General features: G+C 43.5%; 1 pseudogene; it reads left to right on the forward strand.

Moving 5' to 3' along the window:
• Positions 1-821: 821 nt before the first annotated feature.
• Positions 822-24203, forward strand: LOC117521208 (annotated as a pseudogene).
• The last annotated feature ends 2521 nt before the right edge of the window (positions 24204-26724 follow it).

A 26724-nucleotide genomic window follows, 5' to 3' on the forward strand; every position in this document is an offset into this window, starting at 1 on the left:
CCCGGAGACGTACCAGTACTTGGGAAGCCAAAGTACCTGTCAGCGTCAACAACCGTCAAGTCGAAGTGGACTTTCTAGTGGCGGACATTGCGGGTCACGAAGTGCTGCTTGGTCACCCTTCCTCACCCAAGCAGAGGCCCGTCTGGATTTCGGTAAGCACCGCATAGTTCTGTTTGGAGAGGAAGTGCCCTACTTTCACCCTGAGACCATCCCAAAGTCGCACGCTGTGAGAGTAGCCAGAACTGTTGTGGTTGAGCCCGGACAAGATTAGTCAAGGGCACTGTGCATTGTAACAAAGCTGCTCAGGGAGACATGATGCTTAGCCCCACAAAAGGTTTTGTTGAGAAGCATAAAGTACTCATTGCCAGAGCCCTAGTTGACACTAAGCCCACAGTGTTGTTCCACTACGCCTCTTTAACCCTGGCAACAAGGCTGTGACTATTAAGAAGGTGCTATTGCAGGCCTCCTCCAACCGGCTGAAATTGTGCCGCCACCCCATGTCCCCATGGGCAGACCGTCCAGCCAGCTCCCCGGCAGTGCCGGAGCACCTCCAAGAACTTTATGCTCAGAGCTCCGTTGACCTTAATGACTGTGAAAAACTTGAACTGTCTAACCTGTTATGTGCATATGAAAGTGTCTTTTCCAGGGGACCTGGTGACTTGGCCGGACCAGCCTTGTGCAGCACGATATCATCACCCGGCCTGGGGCTCCAGTGAAGCAACAACCTCGTCGGATGGCTGGGAGCAAGCAGCAGGATGCAGACCAGCAGATCGTGAGAGCCTCCAAAGCGGCACCTCCCGCAGCCACAGCAGTTGGGCCTCATGATCGTTATGGTTCGTAAAAAGGATGGTACGTACCGCCTGTGCATTGATTACAGGGCCCTCAACGCCCACACCATCACCGACGCATACCCGCTGCCCGCATCAAGACACCCTGGACACACTTGCCACTGCCAAATGGTTCAGCACCCTGGATCTTGCCTCAGGCTACTGGCAAGTCGAACTAACACCCAGAGCCCGGCGTGCTGCTGCCTTCTGTATGCGAAATGGACTATTTGAATGGAATGTCATGCCATTTGGCTTATGCAACGCGCCAGCGACGTTTCAGCGCCTCATGGACCGCGTCCTAGCTGGCATGCAGTGGGAGACCTGCCTCATCTATCTGGACGACATCATCGTGCTGGCCAAAGGCGTGCCAGATGCTGCAGAGGTTGCACCAAGTGTTCCAGAGACTTAAACAAGCAAACCTCAAACTAAAGCCAACCAAATGCTGCCTATTTCGGCCAAGTCGCCTATCTAGGTCACATTGTGTCCGAGCGTGGTGTAGCCACCGACCCCAATAAGGTCCACAAAGTCCAAACTTGGCCTACTCCGACGTCTGTCCAGGAGGTCAGACGTTTCGTGGGCCTCGCCTCCTACTACCGCAGGTTTGTGAAAGACTTTGCCTCGATTGCTGAACCGTTACACAACCTGACAAAGAAAAATGCACACTTTCAGTGGCACGCGGAACACCAAGAAGCCTTTGACACACTCAAACACCGCCTTACCACCGCCCCTGTCTTAGGCTACCCGCTGGACCATGGTGAGATGATCCTTGACACTGACGCTAGTGACGCAGGCATCGGCGCCATCCTATCACAAATGCAAGATGGCGCTGAACATGTGTTGACTTACGGCAGCCGCAAACTCTCTAAGACTGAACAGAACTATTGCACTACAAGACGAGAGCTGCTTGCCATTGTAGATTTCATGTCACATTTCCATCAGTGTCTGCTTGAGCGGTCCTTCAAGGTGCATACTGACCACAGCAGTCTCCGTTGGCTAACCAAAATGAAAGAGCCAGAAGGTCAGTTAGCCTGGTGGCTTGAGAAGCAGGCGGAGTACGAGTTTGACATCCTTCACCGCCCAGGTCGTTTACACACTAATGCTGACAGCCTTTCTCGCAGGCCCTGCCGCCAATCCTGCCCTTGTAGCCTGCAGGAGCCCTCCTCACAGCAAAATGCTAAAAGTCACCAAGCGATTCAGTGTGATTTGGACTGCAACACCAGCTCCCTGTGATTGAGTCCGGTCAGGGTAGTGGCATGCCCTACAACCGCAGCCTTGAGTCCGGTGGGGGTAAGCGAAAACATTACTGCCACTGACACTTTAAAACAAACAGAGACAATCTATGTGACTGATACAAATGAGACTACACTGTTTCCACATGAGGGAAGATGTCGCCCTCTGGTGCCGGACTTGTACAAACTGTGCGTGCAGAGCCCGACCCCACAAAACCCTCAAGTGCCCATGGGAACTGTCAGGGTTGGAGCCCCCATGGAGCGCATTGCACTGGACATTATGGGCCCACTTAACGAGACAGAACGCAAAAACTGTTATGTGCTTGTCATACAGGAGTACTTCACTAAATAGACTGAAGCTTTCGCCATCCCTGATGAAAACTCTGTGACAGTGGCACAGGTCATTACAACCGAATGGGTGTGTCGTTTCGGAATGCCTCACTCGCTACACAGCGACCAAGGACGCAATTTTGAATCTGAGGTTTTTCAGGAAATGTGCCGTCTGTTTGGCATTGAGAAAACCCACACGACACCTTTCAGACCACAGTCCGACGGCCAAGTTGAATGTTTCAATGCCACTTTACAAAAGATTCTGGCCTCCACTGCGGAACATTGTCACTGGGATTGGGACTTGATGATCCCATATGCAGTTATGGCCTACAGAGCAACCAAGCACAGTTCTACTGGCTTCACCCCTAACTACATCATGTTCGGACGTGAAATAAATGAGCCTGTGGACCTGGTTGCTGGTTTGCCCCCGGACTCTGATTGTGCACTTTCAGCCCCAGAGTTTGTACAACAAATGCGTGAGCGGCTGGAACTGGCTCACAGCATCACTCGTGAAGCCCTGGGTGAGTCAGTCACACGTGCTAAAAGACAATATGACAAAAATGCTTGCCACGCACAGTATAAAGTCGGAGATGCTGTGTGGTATCTGATCAAAGGAACTCGTCATGTCAGAAACAAAGTCAAAAAGTTTCTCCCCTCCTATGAAGGACCTTTCTTTGTCATGGGACAGCTGGACGATCTGGTCTACAGGATCCAAAAGAGCCCAAGAGCCAAAGTCAAAGTCGTCCACCATGACCAACTGAAACACTACCGCAGCCGCGAGCCCCTGGACAACACTTGGGTACTGGACCAAGCCCAGAACTGAACACCTTCTGAGATCCAGCCACCAGCCTTGGACGAAGACCCAGCATTCCAGGACCTCGGCCTGCACCACCTCTACTCTACTGCCTCCAGTGATGGCCCCAGCAGCTCTCAGCCATCTACTCCACCTGCCAATGACTCCAATGTCATTGGGTTGCTTCCATCCACTCCTTCCCATGTGATATTTGACCATGGTGGGGGTGCGGTGGAGGAACCAGACCACCAGAGTCAGCCCGTGTCACGTCCTGAACGTCAGCACAGGAGACCAAATCGGTATGGGGACTGGGTCACTGAGTAAGTCACTTTCGAGGTTAATATTTGCACTAGAGACGTTATAGTTCTGTTGAGACTCTAGTCTTGTTCGCAATGTTTTGCATTTCCGCTACAAAGCACTTTTTCATTGTTAAAAAAAAAAAAGCTGAAGAGACAATGTTTTATATTCTTGCAGTAACATTTGCATGTATTGTGGTTATAAGATCAGTCAGTTATTCCCGACCGTCGTAGAAGTGCAGCTTAATATGTAATGTACTCGTTTCCTAGCAAGGTCATTGCATTTTCTATATATATTTCTACTCACTTGTTCACTGTGAAATGAGCTACAATTTATCACTGCTTAGACACTTGTGCTTACAGTTAAACCTACCTACTTTAATATTTACATTAGAATGTACTGGTTGGACACAGCTATCTCTTCACATATTTAGGCCTACATTAATAGAGATTGTGTGGTAACTTTTCTTTATAATATGGAATGGAATCACTGCTAATTGCCAGTCCATGGTGGGGGTAGTGTTGTGGGATGTGTCTAATGTGTTGTGTTTAGCTCAGTGAGTGTGTGTGTGTGTGTGAACGCGAGTGAGAGAGAGAGAGCGTGCGCGTGACGGTGGCGCACGCCGCCGAGAGAGCGAGACTCGGCTGAGTGGCGTGATGCGTGTAGCAGTGTATGTTAATGGAGAAGTTTAGCGACGGCGGTCGGGCAGGTAGCAGGGCTCGTGCTGTAAACAGTATACTTCTAATTAAAGCAGCAAGTCTTCAGCACTGTACTGCTTGCTTTGTTTGTGCCGCACCACACTATAGCAGCGTGGAACGTTCGAGGGAGTTAGCCCCGGTGGAAGAGCTGCCTTCGGCCCTGGAGGACGGATCTCCCCTGTCCCCCAACTAAAAGAGTTAGGAGATTAAAGCAGGAATGGCTAACACTTCTTTACTTATTATCTGATGCTTCACTTTTTAGTTCTCATGTTCATGTTCTGTTCTGGTTCTGTTGATAGTCCTCGGTTTCTGTTTGACCTTTGTTCTCTGTTTTCCCTCACTTCCATTTTTGTGTTCTCACTCCATGCCACTGCACCTGCCTCGCATCATTGTCTCTCACTCTGATTCGGTCTGTTGAGTGTATTATATTACTCTGGCTCACCCATCTTTGCGTCTTGCATCACTCCACATTGTGTTGTCTCCACTGCACTATCTTGCACCTGCTTCCTTCATCTTTGTTTCATCCACCCACACCTCCTTCCAGAATGTTCCCCACACCGTGTCTAGTTCCTCTAATCACCTCCACCATTATTAAGCAGCTTCAGTTCACCACTTCCCTGCCAGTTTGTTGCACTTTTTGTCATTTTTCCAGCCCTTCTCACAGCCTTGTTTTGGACCATGTTTGATTGCCTGCTTGTATTTGACCTTGCTCGCTTTTGAACTTGCCTCTGGCCTAGTTCAAAAATAATGAAGCCATAATGTGACATAACCATCAAAATTTAAAAGTGGTCTTTTTTGTGAAATGTTATCATTTAGGTATGTTATATATCAGAGTTTCAATTTTCTATTGGTCTCGGTTCAGTCATTGCTAGAAATTAACAGTGCATATACGAGGTCTATTAGACAATAAACCGACCCTTTTATTTTTTTTAACTATATGGATTTGAATGACGTGCGATTCCACCAATCATGCTTGAACCCTCGTGCGCATGCGTGAGTTTTTTCACGCGTGTCGGTGATGTCATTTCCCTGTGGGCAGGCCTTGAGTAAGATGTGGTCCCGCCCTCTCGGCTGAATTCCTTTGTTTCACACGCTGCTCGAGACGGTGCGCGTTGCTTTATCAAAATGTTTTCTGGACCTGTGAGGAATATCCGAGTGGACACTATTCGAGAAATTAAGCTGGTTTTCGGTGAAAAGTTTAACGGCTGATGAGAAATTATGGGGTGTTTCTGTCTGTGTAAGGACTTCCCACAGAGTGGGATGTCCTGCAGCGCTTCCAGGCGCCGTCATCGGCCTGTTTTGAGCTGAAAACATCCTAATTTAAGGCTTAATTCACCCAGGACGTCGTGAGAGAACAGAGAAGATTCAGAAGAGGCCGGCATGAGGACTTTATGCGGACATTCCACTGTTTAAGGACATTTTTTAATGAAAGACGTGCGCGCAAATTCGCCGAGTCGTTTCCATGACGACTCGGCGAATCTGCGGGGGGCCGCGACAGGAAAAACACCTCCGTGTTGAAAACCATTTGTAAAATTCAGGCGGCTTTTGATGGCTTTCAACAAGTGAGTAACTGAGAAATTGTTTAACAGCTTGGGCATGTTCCAACTTGCCCGTTAAGGTTTCCGACGGAGGTGTTTTTCCTGTCGCGACCCCCGGGTCTGGCCCGACATGCGACTCTGCCCGCACGTTCTTTCATTATAAAATGTCCGTTAACAGTGGAATGTCCGAATAAATTCCTCATGCCGACTTCTTCTGAAAGTTCTCTGACGACTTACTGGGTCAACAGAGCCTGAAATGTGGAAGTTTTCAACTTGAAACGGCGAGACGACGCCGCCTCAAAGCGCATATCGCCGTCAGGCGCCATGGGCCGTCCTTACGGCGACACTACCAGACCAAACTCTCATCAGCCGTTAAAATTTTTACCGAAAACCAGCTGAATTTATCGAATGGTGTCCACTCAGTTGTGCCTTAGAGTTTTGAAAAAATTTTGATCAAACAAAGCAGCAGTCTCTGAGCCATTCCTAAACAATGAAAAAATCAACGAGGGGTGGGCGACTCCTCACTCAAAGACTGCCCACAGGCGAATGACGTAACCGACAGGCGTGAAAAAACTCTTGCATGCCCACGAGGGTTCAAGCATGTCTGATGTAATCACACGTGATTCAAATCCATATGGTTTTTGAAAAAAATAATAAGGTCGGATACTTTTCTAATAGACCTCGTATACTATAAGGTGCTAGAGCGTAACGCTTGCGACAACAGTTGGAGGTGTCTCCTTTAGTCTGCAGAAGCCTGAAACAAAGAAATTCTGTCCATTAGTTCCTGGTATTATTGAACAAGTAAATAATTATTCTATTGAAGGAGAGTAGGAGATATAGCTAAGGTGTTGACACAAATAAATCAGTAGTATGAAGCACAAACTGACAAAATACAACGTTATTTCTTTAACATTCAACTTTAAATGATAATGCTAAATATCAATGTCACACAAAATTGATAAAAAAAAGTTCTATTTTTGGGGTAAATTTCTTGCATATCTCTGGAGCCGTGCGGATTTTTCCATGAAATTTTCAGTACCTGTCAAAGAGACTATAGGCAACTCACAGATAAATCTGGATGGTGCTAAATAAAATGTTCATGACAAATGCAATGCAAATCAGCAGTTAGGCTTCATTATTTTTGAACTAGGCCCTCTGTCTTGCCTTTGAACTCCTCCACGACGTGTACCTGAAGCCTGCTTGTTTTGTTGGACCACGCCTTAGCAATACATCTGTCTGAATGATACACTGTGTATTGAATCCTTGCTAGTATTTGATAAAACTTTTTTACTAACCCTACATTCTGTCTGTGAGTCGGCATTTGTGTCCAACCTTCTGTGTCACGCACCATGACAAAAAGTGGCACTACTTACCTTCAAATACATATTTCATGAAAAAGCAGGGACCTTCTTAGTTTTTTTTACTATGTTGAAGCTAGGGTTGCCACCTTTCAGAAATGAAGATAAAGGACGCCCACCACGGCTCCTCAGGGCCACTACCACCACCCAAGGAGTGGCATATTTAATTTTGAAGCACTGAGTCATACTTAAAGATTTAAGTGCTTAATAAAGAAACTTTTAAGGATAAACTGTGCAGTCACTAAAGTGTGCAACAATAAACTTAAGTTTTAAGGAAAACAGACCAATAATTTTAATCTTTAAAGTGAGGACATTTTACTTTTTGAAGAGGAAATAAAAATAAAAATACTTGTTTGCCTACAACTTGCCTTGCACCCATTGCCCCTAACACTGTCAAGCCGGGGTTCAACTCTTCCCGCTCACGTATGTACATTTGCAAACATTTTTGCTACCTTGGATGTGGTGGAGTTTTGGGGTGTAGACATGCCAGGTAACCAAGGACAGGACCAGAAAGGTGCCGCACGGAGATGCAGACATGAAAGTCTGAGGTCGATCCGCTGTACCTTGCGCCAAGTCCTCGCTACTTTTATTTTGTTCATTATTCAGTTTTGATGGGGCAGGGGTGGTGGCCAAGTGGTTAATGTGCTTGGTTTCAGTGCAGAAGGTTCCGGGTTCAAATCCCACCCCTGCCACATTTCTCCATGTAATGTGGAGTTGCGTCAGGAAGGGCATCCAGCGTAAAACCTGTGCCAAATCAACATGCAGATCCACCTTGGATTTGCTGTGGCGACCCCGAGTGCAAACATGGGAGCAGCCGAAGAGACTTATCTTATTCAGTTTTGATGGGTGTGTGTGTGTGTGTGTGGGACATTTGTGAAAATACGGAACAATATGGGAACAATACGAGACACAACAATCAATTGTCAAATAAAAGACAACTCTGTATTTCAAGGGATGGATGGCAACCCGAGCTGAAGTGCTGTGAAAACTTCTGGATGCACTGTATGATGGTCACAGTACAGCATGAGTGCAGTTTTGTCTGAAAGCATCACACTGACACAGGGAAAACCTGAGCTGTCTCGCTGATCCGCTGCCCAGAGCCACATTTCATTAGTGTCACTATAATAGAGCAAACTTTAGAAGTTATAATGAGAATTTTTTCTAAATGAAATAAAAGAGAGACAGAGGTCATAAAGCAGTGAAAAGACCATTTGAGATGTGATCTGCAGGGAGATAGAAAGAGACAGATATCTTTATTCACTTACTTTTATTCTGAAATATTGAACTACAGAATCATAATGGATCAGCAGGGCAGAAGAGAAGAAAGTTCTTTATTGTTAGACAGATCTGTCCTTGTGTGAGGTCACACGGGCAAAAGACAACACACTGCAGAGAAATTGTATCACCTTGAGATTACGGAACCATTTTTAAATGATTGTGTTGAGAAGCCTGCTTCTTTTATTTGATGTAGTGGATACCAAATACCAACATTTAAGGCACTGTGTATTGATGGTGACAATTCAATGATTTCTCAAACACACTGTATGGATCCTTTGTCCCCCAGGCCATCAGACTGTATCACTCAGGAGGAGTTTTTCTTTTTGACTTCCACTTTTGATGCTCTGTGTGCTTCTTATCCTGTGTGTTGCTATACAATGCTGCTGGAACCTGTTTCCCTGAGGGAGTCTTCCCAAGGGATTAATAAAGTTCTATCTAATCTAATCTAATTATTAAGTAATGATTTAAAAGTACAATAAGTTATTAAATCCTATCGACATCTTCATTTCCACCTTTGATTTCTTACCTGGTGTCACAGGGGCTGAAAACTGGAAAATTATCGTATCAATGTATAAATAATGAGAACGGCAGCTATTTCGATTTAAGCCTTATTAAAGTCTATGAATTAAATGATTTGTTTCTTCACTTTTGAAGTAATGTGTTTTAAATTTTTGTAAATCTCGTATTTTTTGCACTGCTGTATGTGGTTTCCTCAGTTGTACTACAAACTTTTATTCAATAAATCATTATGAATTAAGCATAATGAACGTTACAGTATAACACAAGTGTAACTCAGAAGATATGTCATTGTGGCTCCCGATGGGATTCGAGTACCATATTCGTCACTCACGAGGCCAATACGCTACCAGGTCAGCCAAAGGGGAATCCTCACCAGCCAGTTTAGTAGAAGCATAACCCAGTTTGGATTTCACCACACTATATGTATGAGCTTGTCCCAAGGTCACAAGTGCATTTCCTCATTAAGAAGGATAATCTGTGAATATTTGGTTGACTATCACATCCTGTCAACAATACCAATTTGAAACTGAGTGAAATATCTTTGGTATTCTGGTGGGATTCAAACACCAGACTTGTCACTCATGAGACCAATGCTCTGCCAGGTTAGCCAAAGGGGAATCCCCCACTACTTGAACCATGTTTTAATCTGGCTTGCACCTTACATAAGCAAAACATGCCATATTGATAAGGGTGATTGAGATAAAAAAAATCTTATGGAAAATGTAGTTTTTGAGTTGTGGTGAAAGTGAAATTATACAGTGAGGCTAATAAGTATTTGATCCACTGTTAATTCCGCAAGTTTTCCCACCTACAAAGAATGGAGAGGTCTGTAATTTTTATCGTAGGTACACTTCAGCTGTGAGAGATAGAATCTAAAATATAAATAAAAAAAAATCAGAAAATCACATTGTATGATGTTTAAATAATTAATTTGCATTTTATTGCAAATAAGTATTTGATCACCTACCAACAAGCAAAATTTGTCTCTCACAGACCTCTTAGTTTTTCTTTAAGAAACCCTCCTATTCTGCACTTTTACCTGTTTTAATTGCACTTGTTTGAACTCGTTACCTGTATAAAAGACAACTGTTCACACACTCAATCAATCACACTCCAACCTGTCCACCATGGCCAAGACCAAAGAGCTGTCTAAGGACACCAGGGACAAAACTGTAGACCTGCACAAGGCTGGGATGGACTACAGGACAACAGGCAAGCAGCTTTGTAGAAGACAACAACTGTTGGTGTAATTATAAGAAAATAGAAGAAACACAAGATGACTGTCAATTTTCTTCGGGCTGGGGCTCCATGTAAGCTCTCGCCTCATGGGGTAAAGATGATTCTGAGAAAGCTCAGAACTACACGGAAGGACCTGATCAATGACCTGAAGAGAGAGCTGGGACCACAGTCACAAAGATTACATTTGTAACACACGACGCCATCATGGTTTAAAATCCTGCAGGGCAGCAAGGTCCCCCTGCTCAAGCCAGCACATGTCCAGGCCCGTTTGAAGTTCACCAGTGACCATCTGGATGATCCAGAGGAGGCATGGGAGAAGGTCACATGGTCAGATGATACCAAAATAGAGCTTTTTGGTATCAACTCCACTCTCCGTGTTTGGAGGATGAGAACAACCTCAAGAACACCATCCCAACCGTGAGGCATGGGGATGGAAACATCATTTTTGGGGGTAGTTTTCTGCAAAGGGGACAGGACAACTACACCGTATTGAAGGGAGGATGGATGGGATCATGTATCGTTAAGATTTTGGCAAACAACCTCCTTCCCTCAGTAACAGCATTGAAGATGAGTCGTCGCTGGGTCTTTCAGCATGACAATGACCCCAAACATTTCAAGGTCCTGGAGTGGCCTAGCCAGTCTCCAGACCTGAACTCAATAGAAAATCTTTGGAGGGAGCTGAAACTCGACACCTGAAAGATCTGGAGATCTGTATGGAGGAATGGACCAAAATCCCTGGTGCAGTGTGCAAACTTGGTCAAGAACTACAGGAAACATCTGACCTCTGTAATGGCAAACAAAGGTTTCTGTAACAAATATTAAGGTCGGTGTTCTGTTGTATCAAATACTTATTTCATGCAATAAAATGCAAATTAATTATTTAAAAATCATACAATGTGATTTGTACCTATGTACAAAAATTACAGATCTCCATTCTTTGTAGGTGGAAAAACTTGAAAAATCAACAGTGGATCAAATACTTATTTGCCTCACTGTATATATTCAGAATATATGGATATGTTTTTACAATGCTGACAAGCAAGAGTATTTAAGAATTTCATAACTGATTTATGATCCATCCATCCATCCATCCATCCATCCATCCATTTTCTTCCGCTTTATCCGGAGTCGGGTCGCGGGGGCAGCAGCTCAAGCAAAGCCACCCAGACCTCCCGATCCACACACACCTCCCCAGCAACTCCGGGGGAACCCCAAGGCATTCCCAAGCCAGCTGAGAGATGTAGTCCCTCCAGCGTGTCCTGGGTCTTCCTCGGGGCCTCCCAATGGGACGTGCCCGGAACACCTCTCCAGCGAGGCATCCAGGGGGCATCCGGAAAAGATGCCCGAGCCACCTCAACTGACTCCTTTCGACATGGAGGGGCAACGGCTCGACTCCGAGCTCTTCCCGAGTGATACAGTACATTTATGATACAATACATATGAATGTTATTTTCAAAACTTATGCCTCAATTGTCATTTTGTCTCTCATCAAAATGTCCATATAGTGAAGTCATGTAGACATCACCATACAGGAATGTTTGCTGACCCATTTGCACCTGAGATCATCATTCTACGTTTCAATGTTTTGAAAAATTGCACAAAATGTGATTTCATACAAGGCAAAGATCTTAATGGACTTTGATCTTTGACGTTCTTGTTAATATCACACTGAGATGTCATGAAGGAAATTGGCCAAATGGTTAATCAGATATTCATCCACATGTACCTACAAACACAACTGACATAGTCTTGCAAACTCCTCTGGGGGCTTGACTAAATATGCAGAGAAACATGTTCTACAAAAATCTGAGGAAGTTTGAAAAACTTCATGAGACGTTGTCTGCCTGTCACCACTAGTGTGTGTGTGTGTGTGTGTGTGTGTGTGTGTGTGTGTGTGTGTGTGTGTGTGTGTGTGTGTGTGTGTGTGTGTGTGTGTGTGTGTGCACAAAACAGCATAAAGTATAGAAAAGAAACTTATTTAATGATACTGTTCAGTAGGTTTTGTGTTGTTGGATCAAATGTGATTAGCTATGTTTCTTTGTACAGAGAATTTAGTTGTGTGGTTTGTGGAATATTTGATATCTTGCCATTAATAAATTTCTTACTTTTTCCCATTGCTGATTTTGATGCCTGCTTGTGTACAGGAGAGGAAAAATCAAATGACCAAAAAAAAAAAAAAAAATGCAACCTGGGTCTGAAAATAGATGTAATTTGTATTGTAGAACATTGCAAGCAATGTGGAAAGTTTTGAATGTGTTAAAAAACTGTGATGTCTGTCATGTGAAGCAGCAACTGAACCCCACTGCAGAACAATGATGACAAATTAGAAGAAACAACTGACTTTTATTGTGGACTACCCTATAAAAGCTTGGCATTTTCTCCAAAAACATGTCAGATAAGGACCTGACCATGGCTGCACATCCTGAACACAGAAGAGACACAGTCATAAAAAATGTTTTAACCAGACAGGGAATTGTCACAGGCTGGATGAACAGAATCATTCCACTTCCCCAATGTACAGACTCTAGTCAAACCTTCCAATCCCACACTCCTTTTTTGCTGTTATTGGACTTGCTATATCCAGCAGGATGACTTCTCCAAACAGTAGGACACATGTCGTAGGCAATATACAAGATTATATAACGGATGAGTGGATCCTTGTCTTCTGATTGGTGCTTTGTATGTCACATGACATGGATTAATTCTTCCCATTTGTGTTGCATTGCATTTAGAGTGCAGTTTGGTTCCATTTAGAGTGCAAACTTTGTTCCATACGTTTGGTACCATTGCACTCTGCACACACACGCCGCGCGCGCGCGCCACACCCACACACACACACACGCGCACACACACACAACCCGCTCACGCATGCACACAAAACAAATTCACTGTCCTGTCTGGAGGCTGTTAGCAGGAAGAAAGAGTGAAAAGCTGGGCTAATTTCTGATGTGATTTTTTTTTTTTTTTTTTTTGCTGCACTGAGGATGTAAGAGGATGGTAGTACACACGCGCACAAGCGCCGACCCGGTTGTGTATGTGCACGCGCGGGGGACCGCGACACGATGATTTAATTGAGCTAACTGACGCTGCTAATTCTTGAAACATCACACACACACGCACAGAATCCACTTTGCTGTAAGCGGATGCATGAAAAACTGTTCAGATGACCCGTAAGTGGAGAGGAAAGGCGTCTCACTAATTTGAAGTCTTCACTTTTCTTACTTATAAGGTTTTGAATAATCACGGTCCCATCTTATCTTAGGGACCTCGTAGTACCATATTACCCCATTAGAGCGCTTCGCTCTCAGACTGCGGCTTACTTGTAGTTCCTAGGTTTGTAGAGTAAATGGGAGGCAGAGCCTTCAGCTTTCATGCTCCTCTCCTGTGGAACCAGCTCCCAATTCAGATCAGGGAGACAGATACCCTCTCTACTTTTAAGATTAGGCTTAAAACTTTCCTTTTCGCTAAGGCTTATAGTAGGGGGATTGGGTGACCCTGGACCATCCCTTGGTTATGCTTTAGACGTAGACTGTGGGGGTTCCCATGATGCACTGTTTCTTTCTCTTTTTGCTCCGTATGCATCACTCTGCATTTAATCATTAGTGATTGATCTCTGCCCCCTTCACGGCATGTCTTTTTCCTGGTTCTTTCCCTCAGCCCCAACCAGTCTCAGCAGAAGACTGCCCCTCCCTGAGCCTGGTTCTGCTGGAGGTTTTTCCTGTTAAAAGGGAGTTTTTCCTTCCCACTGTGGCCAAGTGCTTGCTCATAGGGGGTCGTTTTTGACCGTTGGGGTTTTTCATATTGTATGGCCTTGCCTTACAATATGGAGCGCCTTGGGGCAACTGTTTGTTGTGATTTGGCGCTATATAAGAAAAAAGTTGATTGATTGATTGATTGATCTTAAGTTCCCACCTGTGCCATAGCGCTCCCCGGTGGTGGCGGGAAATGTCCTATTTTTACTTTAAGAGGTCCTGATGTCCTGATGTCACATACTTAACCCAATCACTTCATTCCACTTTTAAAATATGCAGAACAAATTGGTGAACATAGGCGATAAACGCCGTGAAGTTACGAGTAACGGCGTCCGTGTGGCGGCGTACCGAATATTGCCCATTCGCCATGAAATTACGTTCTTCCTTTTGATGGCTTTAATTTTGGCACATCATCATGAAATTGATACACAGGTCGAGGACGACAACCTCTTACAATTCATAGGGGCTTCGCCCATGGGCGGGGCAAAATGCCTCAATAGCGCCCCTTGAAACTTTCAAAACCCCTCCCCATAGGGGTTTTTTTTGGAGTAGGGAGATGAAAATTGGTACACGTGTACTTGCATAGACATACAAAAAAGTCTCTTGCACCATGGGTCTACTCCAAACAGGAAGTCGGCCATTTTGAATTTTGTTCTCATTTTGGCGTGATTTCCACGTTGTATTTGAATGAACTCCTCCTAGGGATTTTGTCCAATGCACTTCAAATTTTCTTCCAGATCACCCAGAAACGATAATGACCTAAAGTTATCGAAAGCTTTTCTGTATGTCGAAGGGTGTAGCCGCTATGATGCCGCCATTTTGACCCTTCGCCATATGAACATTATACTTAGACAGGTACTGAAGTCACATTTTTAACCCCATCAACTTCCTTCCACTTCTAACATGCAGATCAACTTGGTGAACATAGGCGATGATCGCTGTGAAGTTATGAGTAATGGCATCTGTGTGGCGGCGTGCCAAATATTGCCCATTCGCCATGAAATTACGTTCTTCCTTTTGACGTCTTTAATTTTGTCATATCATCATGAAAATTGAAACACAGGTCAAGCACGACAACCTCTTACAATTCATAGGGGCATCGCCCGTGGGCGGGGCAAAATGCCTCAATAGCGCCCCCTTGAAACTTTCCAAAACCCCTCCCCATAAGGTTTTTTTGGAGTAGGGAGATGAAAATTGGTACACGTGTGACTTGCATAGACGTACAAAAAAAGTCTCTTGCACCATGAGTCTACTCCAAACAGGAAGTCGGCCATTTTGCATTTTCTTCTCATTTTGAAATGATTTCCACATGTTGTATTTGAACGAACTCCTCCTAGGGATTTTGTCCAATGCACTTCAAATTTGTTTGACAGCATCCAAAGATGATACTGACCAAAGTTATCGAAAGCTTTTCTCTATGTTGAAGGGTGTGGCCGCTATGGTGCCGCCATTTTGACCCTTTGCCATGGAACATCAAGTCATGATAACTCCTTCATGCTTTGCCTGATTGACTTGAAACTTCACATGTATGATGACGGTTGGCCCCTGAACACACCCAGCCCCTCTGTTGTACACTGAGCGCCCCTAGTGGATGAACAATCAACATGTCATAACTCCTTGATGCATTGTGTGATTTGTTAAAATTTTAACTGTGTGAAGAGTGGTTGCCCCTGCATGCACATGCCCACATGTGGTCACAAGGGCACCCACTGGACTGGGTAGGCGGTTGCACGGAACGAGGGCCCGTATATGACTGCTTGCAGTCCTAGTTATTATTATTATTCTCACTTTTGAAATCGAAATTTCGGCCTCTTCCCATGCTCAAAAACTCACCAAACTTTCCAAAGTCGTCCGGCCGGATCCAAATTGATATTTTGGGGGCGTCGCACATGCTCGCAGAAAAATCGCGAAATAGTGCCCCCTAGAAATTTTCAAAAACCCCTCCTCTTTGGGCTTTTTTCATCGTAGCCTCACGAAATTTGGTACACATATTTACCATGCCAGGACGCACGAAAAAGTCTCTTACTGTCATGGTGAAATATCAACAGGAAGTCAGCCATTTTGATTTTAAGTTTCGATTTTGAGCAAATTTTTGCCATTTTTGGCCATTTCCACTACTTACATTTGAACGAACTCGTCCTAGGGATTTCATCCGATTGTCTTCAAATTTGGTCAAAATCATCACAACACAATCGTGATCAAAAGTTATGAAAAGATTCTAATTAAGTCAAAAAGCGTGGCTGCTAGGGGTCGTCAAACTTTGGCGAGCTTTTCGGAGCACGGCATTTCACTTCGAACGGCTGTCACGCCCACATACTTCATCGTAGATCCTTCAAACTTGCTGGACATGATGAGGGCTCCGCCCTGAATGTCTACATATCTTAAGTTCCCACTTGCGCCATAGCACCCACCGGTGGTGCCGGGAAATGTCCTATTTTTACTTTAAGAGGTCCTGATGTCACTACTTAACCCAATCAACTTCATTCCACTTCTAAAACATGCCGAACAAATTGGTGAACGTAGGCAATGAAAGCTGTGAAGGTACGAGTAACAGCGTCCGTGTGGCGGCGTGCCGAATATTGCCCATTCGCCATGAAATTACGTTCTTCATTTTGACGGCTTTAATTTTGTCACATCATCATGAAAATTGATACACAGGTCGAGCACGACAACCTCTTACAATTCATGGGGGCATCGCCCATGGGCGGGGCAAAATGCCTCAACAGCGCCACCTTGAAACTTTCAAAAACCCCTCCCCATAGGGGTTTTTTGGAGTAGGAGATGAAAATTGGTACACATGTGTGACTTGCAAAGACGTACAAAAAAGTCTCTTGCACCATGGGTCTACTCCAAATAGCAAGTCGGCCATTTTAATTTTCTTCTCATTTGGCGTGATTTCCACATGTTGTATTTGAACAAACTCCTCCTAGGGATTTTGTCCAATGCACTTCAAATTTCTTACAGATCACCCAGAGATGATACTGACCAAAAGTTATCGAAAGCTTTTCTGTATGTCGAAGGGTGTGGCCGCTATGGTGCCGCCAGTTTGACCCTTCTTATACTTAAACAGGTACTGAAGTCACATATTTAACCCCATCACTTCCTTCCACTTCTAAAACATGCAGAACAACTTGGTGAACATAGGCGATGATCGCCGTGACGTTACGAGTACGGCATCCGTGTGGCGGCGTGCTGAATATTGCCCATTTGCCATGAAATTACGTTCTTCCTTTTGTCAGCTTTAATTTTGTCATATCATCATGAAAATTGAAGCACAGGTCAAGCACGACAACCTCTTACAATTCATAGAGGCATCGCCCCGTGAGCGGGGCAAAATGGCTCAATAGCGCCCCTTGAAACTTCAAAACCCCTCCCCATAGGGTTTTTTTTTGGAGTAGGGAGATGAAAATTGGTACACATGTGTGACTTGCATAGACGTACAAAAAGTCTCTTGCACCATGGGTCTACTCCAAACAGGAAGTCAGCCATTTTGAATTTTGTTCTCATTTTGGCATGATTTCCACATGTTGTATTTGAACAAACTCCTCCCAGGGATTTTGTCCAATGCACTTCAAATTTATTTACACAGCATCCACAGATGATACTAACCAAAAAGTTTCGAAAGCTTTTCTCTATGTTGAAGGGTGTGGCCGCTGTGGTGCCGCCATTTTAACCCTTCGCCATAGAACATCAAGTCATGATAACTCCTTCATGCTTTGCCTGACTGACTTGAAACTTCACATGTATGATGACGGTTGGGCCCTCAACACACCTGACCCTCTGTTTCTACACTGAGCGCCCCCTAGTGGATGAACCATCAACATGTCATAACTCCTTCATGCATTGTGTGATTTGCCTTGAAATTTGAACTGTGGGATGTGTGGTTGCCCCTGTACGCACATGCCCACATCTGGTCAAAAGAGAACACACTGCCCTGGGTAGGCGGTTGCACGGAACGAGGGCCCGTATATGACTGCTTGCAGTCCTAGTTATTTTGTTCTTTATTATAAACTGTTTTATTCTTTATTAGTTTAGATTTCAACAGCCAAGGGGCATTTGGACAATTTGTTGATTTTCAAGTATCTTAAGTTTCAAATAATGATCTGTTGTTAAATAATGTGATGGAAGGGGAGAAAAATTGCTTCCCTGTCACATTTTAAAAAAATTCCCCACTAATCCGATTAATCGATTAATCGTTTCGAAACCCCATCAGATTCATCGATGATCCAAATAATCATTTGTTGCAGCCCTAATTGTAAATGTTCTTCACATTGAACTTAATTCATGCTTGTTTCTTTAAAAATATGTCTACATGCGTAACAGGTGGACTTACATATCAAAGGACATCATAGCTGAGTACAAAGGAGTCACAATGCATGAACACACTCATGCCCTGGCTATTACCCACAAAATAAACAAATAGAAAAAAATCCCCTATTCAGACATCTTATTCTTGTTCCATCCATGGTATTTGGTGAATAATCACGGTGTGTTCTGCCGGTGGAATGCACAGTGACAACTTTGTGCTCAGTTCTCTGTGCATTCCACTGGTGCATAGCTTCAAGGGTCAATTTAAATAAATTTTGTGATTATGGTCATTAATAGGAGCAAAAACCTCATTTTCACACTGGTGTCTATGTTTCATTAGCACCCGCTGCCAATTACAGAAAATAAGTTGAAGATCAGCTTGTAATCATGTTTGTGACCAAGCGGTATGTGTGCTTCTAAAACAGAAGGTTCTTACTCAAGATCACCTATCTCCATTCTCATAATGTGAAGTTCTGGCAGGTAGAGCATCTGGTATAAAATGTGCTAAATCTATAAGGCAGATACATATTAGATCTCACTGAGGGGGAGAGGCCACAAGATCTTCATTTATTTTATTTATTTATTTATTTATTTATTTTTGATGTGATACTATGTCATCACTATGATTGGAATATCATCATTTTTGTGCTTGGTATATGGTCATTTTGGTGACATTGGCACTAATGTCACACCAGTGTTAATTGCACGACACACAATGACATCACTTTGACTGTGGCATGTAGTTGGCACTGGCTCCATTGACAGGGCTGATGCCATTGTCATATCGACATCATGCCGACATTGGACTGTTGAGTTGGTTTTGTGGTTTGAGACAGTTTTGTTTTCAGAAGTTCATAGTCCTGCTTCAACTTTTTTTATTTCTCTCTGGACTGTTTCTTAGTGTGTTTAATACTGAGGGTATCAGGGGTGCTGACTTGTGATGTACATTTTTCTCCCTCCTCAAGGATGTGAATCTTCACTGGACCTTGACCTTTGAGTAGAAAGCCAACAATGCCTTTACCTCCCCATCATCTTGGCTATCCATCCTGTTTCATTTGTTGTGCTCGCTTTTAAAAATTGCATTAGCCAAGTTCAAATCCATCATGGACAATTCTGCACTGGACTGTAGTGGAGCTGAGCAGCTCGTTCAGTGACAGGACTGAGGCACCCTCAGTGCAAGAAGGAACGATACCGCAGGTCGTTCCTCCCTGCTGCTGTCAGACTGTACAATAACACTGTGAAATAACCACATGCAATAATATGTCCACAACTCGTGCAATAACAACTCGTTAACAAATCCCAGCACTAATGCCACCTTATCACATCTAAATTCCACTTCACATATTGTAAATAAGATGCTCCTATCTTTTTTCATTTCCAATCATGTTTATATATGCATATGTACTTATATATGTATATATATATATATATATATATATATATATATATATATATATATTATATATATATATATATTCTATCTCTACCTCATTTTCTTATTTTATTGTATTGTTACAAGTATTATTAATATTACTTATCCTTGCACACGCTGTTTGATGCACATTTTCCTCTACTCGCACCCATCTTGTGTGTTTTTTAAGAGCTGACGTAACATGTGAATTTCTCCACTGTGAGATCAACAAAGTTTTATCTTATCTTATTTGCTGCTTGATGTCATCTTCTGTGTAAGATCGACCAATCAGTGCAGAGACCTGCCCACCAATTCTTTTGCACCTACCCCGGATCAGGGACTTATTTAATCCCTGAAAAGGGTTCTGAAAATTCCAATTTTCTGCAACGGAGGCACAGGCATAGGTTCCTGTGGTGGAAACAGGGATTATTATGTTGTTCCACAAAGACAGAATAGCACGAGAACTATTTTTATTCCATGTACATCTATCACATAAGTCTTCGCCATTGACCACATCAGCAGTACACGCTATGACTGTGCCTCGCTGAGAGTGAAGTGACCTTCACCCACCGTGAACCTCAGCGTGAGTGATAAATTGAAAGTAATGACGGACTGTCATTCACTCCTTGTTATGTCTGCTGGATTCCAATTTCCAATCTAAACATGAGGCAATTGATGAATGAAGGACTTATGTGAGCAGTGGCCTACTTGAATGTTAGCGTGTGACTGATGGCTGCATCCATCACTCCAGCATCATTATTCAAAACACTTCAACTACAGAGAAAACTGGGCCAAAATAAGAAGAAGTTGGGGAGTGGATTTGGATGGTTTTGACATGATGAGATGTTTGCATCAGATCATGTGAAGTTTTATGTTGACTTGTCAGAATTTCACAAACATCTCCAGCTGTAGCTAAATTAACATTATGGGCAAATTCACAAGCAGAAATAGCAAAAGGGGGCCGAACCAGAAGATGAAGAAAGTTTGCAGAGAATCCTGATGAGGACATGTTTGTATGTATGAGAGCTGTTTTTATATCGCCATGAAACAGTGCAGCCGGTGGCAATAAAATCCACACACTTAATGTTTGAAGCGCAGCTGTGCATATTTGTATGTGTTTAACAGAACCCCACGTGGTAACAAGAACAAGGATGACTGGTCGTTATATTATTCACAGAGTACAATAACAAAGTAAAATAACAGTAATTGTAATTGAAAAAACATTTACTTTTAATTGTACCAATTCAGCTTGAAATGCATTTGCTCTGGAAATTGTCAGCTTCCGTTTTAATTAGTGGAAGCAACGCGAGCTGAAGTGCATGCAGGGATGACATTTTATTGGACAACAAATAACGTGAAAATCCACAGGAGACCTTTCAAAGATATTAAATAAAATGATTTCTGCTCCATGTCTTGTTCCAGATTTAATCAACTCTTCCTTGACTCGAGACACCAACATCTCCACCAAATGTCACTGAACTCTGTTCGTGTGTGTTTGAGGTATCCTACGGAGAGACATTCACAAGAAGCAGATTTTGCATGTGTTAATGACCATAACACACACACACACACACACACACACACACACACACACACACACACACACACACACACACACACACACACACACACACACACACACACAGACAGAGAAACTGGGGAAGGTTTTGCAGAGAACCTCATGTTACAAATGATGATATATGCACCAGTGACGCACAATCCACAATTTTTCCACTTCCAATCCGATCCCGATACCTGAATTTGGATATCTGCTGATACCGATACTTTTCCGATCTGATACCAGAGCTCTGTTTGCTTTAATATTATCATTATTGTTGATTTATATGAGGATTTTCTTAAAAAGGAGACCTGAAAGTTGAGCTACAATTTGCCAGAAGGTGCATCTAAGATGAAAGCCTAGATATGATGTTTTGGTGACAGAATTAAGTGCTCTTATTTTTTTATAGACTTTTATAGCCTTATTTTTATAGACTTGAGAAGAAAAGACAGCACTCTCTCTGCTTGTCTCTCTTCCTGCCTGTCTGTCTCTCTCTCTCTCTCTCTGCCTGTCTGTCTCTTGGTCAATGTCTCTTTCTCTCTCTTGCTCGCTTTTTTCTTTCACTTGCTCGCTTTTTCTCTCCCTCCGTCTCTCTTTTTCTTCCTCTCTGCACAAACTTCAAATTTTTTGGAAACATCAAGCCTTTCAACTGTAAAATCAATGTATCATCACCGACGCTCACGCACAGGATTTGAATGGAGACTTTTTCACTTTCAGAGGACAGAATCTCTGTTCAGCTTCTCCTTGGCTGGATGCTGAGCTGGCATTTTACAGCCTTAGGACGCTGAAGCTGCTAACTTTTTAGCACACATTTTCAGCAACAAGTCAGTTAATTTTTTGGAAAATCCATGCTCGACAAACAGACAATTTGAACCCAAGAGCTGAGCAAAAATTTGCCGCTAACCACAGCTAGAACACTGCGGAAGAGAGCTCTCTCAAACAGCCCGGCTTCAGAAAACCTCTGCCCTCCTCCTGCTTGTCAGTAAACTGTCATGATTCAGCCGGGTTGGGCCTGGCTGTTATTGTTTTGAAGCCTTTTTTCCACATTTGTGCTCTCCTTCATTCCATGTATCATTGTCATGCTTCTGCTGGTCTTGTTTCTTGTCTGGTTATTTTCCTTTAGTTATTTGTTGCACTCTGTTTGCCATTTATTTTGTGTTACTTTATTGTGCTTTAGTCACAGGGTTTTGTTACTATTTATTTTCAGTGCTTCTTTTCTGTATGTTCAATTTGTTATTTATTGCACCTTCTGTTTATCAGTTATCTTGCTCCTGGTTATGTTCCTTTAGTTATTTGGTGCACTCTGTTTGCCATTTAGTTTGTGTTACTTTATTATACTTTACTCACAGGGTCTTTTGTTATTTACCTGCAGTGCTGCTTATTTGATTATGTTCCCTTCGTTAGTTATGGCATTTTCTGTTTATCTGTTATCTTGTTTATTGTTTGCATTATTCTCTGTTTTTCAGTAGTTTATTTTGGCTGCTCTCAATTGTGATGTCCGTTACGCTTTTATGTCTGGTTTTGTTCTCATGTTCATGCTCTATTTTTGTCCTCTGTTTGATTTCTGTTCTGTTTGCCCTCACGACCATCTGTTTTGGTTCATTTCACTTCACTGTACCTGCCTCACGTCTTTCACTCACACTCTTGCCACTAGCTCATGTGTCTTTGTCTTTTACATCACTCCACTCAGTTTCCCTTCCTTCACTATCTTGCACAGTGTTTACTCTTTAGCCAGAAGCCACACCCCTTCTAGATTGTTCCTCACATGCACCTTGTTTACACCACCTGTCCCTCGCTTCTCACTAATTAGCCCACAAGTATTTAAGCCTCCACAGTCTCACGGCTCACTGCCAGATTGTAGTCTTAGAACTCTTTCCAGCGCCATTCACAGTCTTGTTTTTGTCTTGCCTTGTTCTGAACATTGCTCTGTACCTCGACCACGCCTTTTGCTTCATCCCGGATGTCTGAGTTTACTTGTGCCTCTGAACCCTGCTCGTTTGTGACTACGCCTCAGCCTAATCCTGATTGTACCTCTGCCACGCTGCCTGATAACTTGTGTATCGAAACCAAGCCTGGAATGAAGACCATGATTTCCTCCACACCAAAGCCTTGTCCGGGGGTTTGCATTGTGGGTCCAGCCGTCCCTGGTGACGGGCTCCTGCCCACCCTGACAGTACAATCTGGCCAGAATATGGACTCCGCAGACTCCACTCCAGCCAAGGATACTGCTGCGGTACCCCAGATATTGAGGTGACAAAGAGGATTTTAGCTGACCTCTCATTTTTTTTGTCTGTTTTCGTGACTGTCACACCCCTGTAGAGAAATTTGATTTTCTTGACCAGGCTTGGGATTTGGTGAACGCAAATCCGTGGCTGTTTGATTATTTCCCAGAGCTTCTGAGCCTGGATGACGTTTTTTGTCTTCAGAAGCGTCTAGATTGGATGAAGCGACCTGAGGCCTACTTGCCGTCTGAGGATGATTGCGAGTCTGAATGGACAGATGTGGATGAGGACGAGGACTCTGAATCAGAGCAATTAGCTTTGCAGAACTTGGCTACGTCTTTGTTCAAGATTCAGGACTTGTTTTTTGACTATCAGGACTGCTATAGTAAGCAGGGAAAACAGCGCATTTTTTTGGCTCTCGACCAGATCTTTTTAGCTGAACCAGGGCTGCTAACCACGTTTCCGGAGCTAAGAGATATAAAAACGATGTTTGAGCAGGGTGAGGCCCCTTCCTCCATTGAGGACCCCATGGACCTTTTATTCGAGTCCGAACTCACCGCCACCTGTTGTGAGGAGCCGCGCGTCATTACACTTTCTGATGCCGCTCTCACCCCACCCTGGTACGACATAACACCGAAGCCGACCACTTACCTCACGCCTCCTGTTCCAGAAATGTCACCTCCTAAGCCTGTTCCACGGCGAAACCCGGCGATGTCCAGAACTTCGTACCCAGAACCCATGAAGCCACTCATCCCGGTCGCTACCTCCACAGCGCGTCCGGCCCTCATCGCTCTGGTACCGGCGCCACGAAGACTGCGTACACCACAGCATGAGCCTCGGTCGTGAAACGGTCGCGGCGCGCGGCCCGCCGCCAGAAGAGGAAGCAGTCATGGTGTGTGGCCTGCCGCTTGAAGTGGAAAACGTCACGGCGCGATCCGCGTCGTCTTGTCCCTCTATCGGAACGCCCACAGCCGGCCCAGCTTCTCTGCTACCTGCAGCCCTCTCAGATTCTGCTTCCTCTCTCTCGCCTGCCGTCATCATAGCTTCACTATACTCCACCACAGATTTCCCCCCTGTGGCTACTGAGGGGGACTCCTCGCCTTCTGGGTTTCGGCCAGCGGCGGCTCTAGAGGGGGGTAGCCGCCCACATACTGACAGCGGTCCTGAGCTTCTGCAAGCTGTTCCAGTGTCAATCCCGAGGACAACCTCAGAGAATTGTGACTGTGGGACGGTCAGTGTCACTTCTTTTCCCATCTGGTGACGGGCTCCTGCCCACCCTGACATAAACAAGCAGAGAGCAAACAGCAGCAGTTGAGAGGATTCACAGTGGCTCATGTCCGGTATTGGAAAATGTCGCAGGTTGGATCAATATTTTCCGATATGTGAATTACGTCGGTATCGGAACCCGATACCGATTCAGGATCTGATTGGTACCATCCCTAATGTGCACACACTGAACAAGATTATTTGGTAAAACTGGTTAGGATTACCTGCATTTCAGTAACTCAAGTACTGTAAAAAAAAAACTAAAAAAAAAAACTCAGTGTGTACATGTGTTCCTACTGCAAGCCGTTTGCCATAATTGGGCAAAGTCATCTCGTTTGAGGGTGGGTGATAAAGGGGTTAAATGAAAGAGCATATGATGCAAAAATTGTACTTCCGGGGACAGCCCCATTATCATTATTCATGTTAAATCTCACTAACACTTACTGACACGACCTGTCCCATTTGCCTTGTCTTCCCTTCTAAACTGGGAGCCCAAAAAAATTGCACTTTTCGCAACTGCTTCAGTGATTGCAGCCGAAAACAAAACAGTACATCATCTTTCCGTGTGAAGTGATGCTGTGTTTGTGTTGCGCATGGGCGTGCTGTTCTCAAAAATGGTCAAATCCCATGAAATTACTCAGGGGTTCAATCAAGACTGTTCTGCCCTATTAAAAGCGAATTATTTTGTATTTTATGACATCTTTGAGAATGTTAACATTTCTTTCTAATTAAATCACATCAAAGACAAAATGTGACTAAGGCAGTGAAATAACGGATGCTGAGGTCACAATTTTTATATTATTGTTAAGCAAAATACTTTAAAAAAGAGTCAGTGTAAACATAATGAGTAGCTTGATTTTTTTTTTAATGATACTGTGGATCTAATAAGAGGAACAACTTGCTGTCAAAAGCATTTCCATGTAGAAAAGAAGTGATATCTCTTTGGAAGTGCCAAAATCACACACACACACACACACACACACACACACACACACACACACACACACACACACACACACACACACACACACACACACACACACACACACAGATATGAAGTGGAATGCAAAAGAGTGAGAACCCTTGGGCTTTTACACATTTTAATGTTTTTATGCCATCAAATATTTAAGAGAACTCAGGCTTCTTTATATTAAAATTTCTATAATAATACCCTTTAAACTCATAGTAAAGAACCTCTACAGCATGATATAAATTTAATAGTCACACAGTCAAAAATCAAGGAATATATGACCATAGGCACCCTTTAATATTTAAACAACTAATCCATCGCTTTACAACCAGTTTTCTTGGATACATGGATACATCAACATTTCCAAGCCACTGTGTGTGTCCTGGACTTCATTTACATCAATTGTTAAGTAATACAAACAGGATGGTACTGTGTGGTAAATTTGTCTGGCGTATACAGTCATCAAAACTGAGTGACTGTGCAAGAAGGAGACTTTTGAGGGAAGCCACCCATGACAAGTCTAAAGGGTAAAGCTTTGATTGGAGAGACTGTGAATGTCACCGTTTTCTACAGTTTCATTATGGAGTGAAATAAAGAAGCAATTTCTTGCAAATGAGACATGAAAATTTAGTTATAGTTGACCAGAAGGCACATTTGAGGCTCAAGCTTAGATCTGCCTTTTTTTATGAATGAATACTTGAGTATTTAGTCTGTCAAATTTCTTATGGCCTCAGACAACAGAGGGATATTATTGCTAAACCCCTTGAATTGAAGCTGAAGTTGTGTCCAACAGGCAAAACTCCACTGTTTAATTTCATTGTGGTTGTGTGCAGAGGCAAAACTGGAAAATAATGTCTAAATTGTTATGGATCTGGCTGTATGCGCATTTGAGTTAGTGTTACGAGGCGCATGTTGACTGATTTTATTTTGTGAGCATGCATGTATAATTTTGTTTATGATTTGGGTTTTTCATGATTGTTTTTACTATTTGGTTTTACTGCATGCTTTTCAGTTAAAAAAAATATACTTCCACTTGAATGTAATTGACAAATTGGCCACAGCATCATAGTCTGTTGGAATGATGGACAGATCTATTGGTCATTGAGAGGGCAAGGAGGGGAGTGGCAGCAA

The sequence above is a fragment of the Thalassophryne amazonica genome, chromosome 12 (assembly GCF_902500255.1).
Source record: "Thalassophryne amazonica chromosome 12, fThaAma1.1, whole genome shotgun sequence".
Classification (NCBI taxonomy): Eukaryota; Metazoa; Chordata; class Actinopteri; order Batrachoidiformes; family Batrachoididae; genus Thalassophryne; species Thalassophryne amazonica.